At 42.7% G+C, this 513-nt stretch overlaps 1 non-coding gene across 1 annotated transcript; it reads right to left on the bottom strand.

Moving 5' to 3' along the window:
• Positions 1-219: 219 nt before the first annotated feature.
• Positions 220-301, bottom strand: trnas-gcu (transfer RNA serine (anticodon GCU)). Its single transcript has one exon. It is a non-coding gene; the product is annotated as a tRNA-Ser (tRNA).
• Between the last annotated feature and the right edge of the window lie 212 nt (positions 302-513).

The raw sequence follows: 513 nt of genomic DNA, 5'->3' as shown, positions 1-513 counted from the left end.
AAAAACGTTCACAGCAGCTTGACTTGAAAAAGAAAATCACGTTTCTTTTCATTAACCCAAAGCAAACTACATTTCAATATAGTTTAGTCAAAAAGCACAAACTATTCGTTGAGATTTTGTAACAGCGTCAATGCATATAAACTGACCATTGGAGTTCCAGTTTCAATAAAACAGCGGCGATCATCTGAAAACCGCAACATTGAAAGCCGTTGATGTCAGCGACGAGAGTGGGATTCAAACCCACGGGTGCCGCGCACAATGGATTAGCAGTCCAACGCCTTAACCTCTCGGCCACCCCGTCACAGACGCGGTGAGGCTATGACCTTATGAATAATTGAATTGCGTAAATTATGCAGAGCAGCAGATATTTCTCCCTGGTGTTGGTGAAATGATAAATAACACAGTACAGTTCAAAGACTATGGTCTGACCCCTGGGTTGTGGGGCAAGTGCACTCCCACTGTCACACTATGCACACAGAGATCTGAACAAAAATGAGGAAATCAATATGTAAC

The sequence above is a fragment of the Chiloscyllium punctatum genome, chromosome 28 (assembly GCF_047496795.1).
Source record: "Chiloscyllium punctatum isolate Juve2018m chromosome 28, sChiPun1.3, whole genome shotgun sequence".
In the NCBI taxonomy this organism is placed as follows: Eukaryota; Metazoa; Chordata; class Chondrichthyes; order Orectolobiformes; family Hemiscylliidae; genus Chiloscyllium; species Chiloscyllium punctatum.
This window is presented reverse-complemented; position numbering and strand designations above follow the sequence as displayed.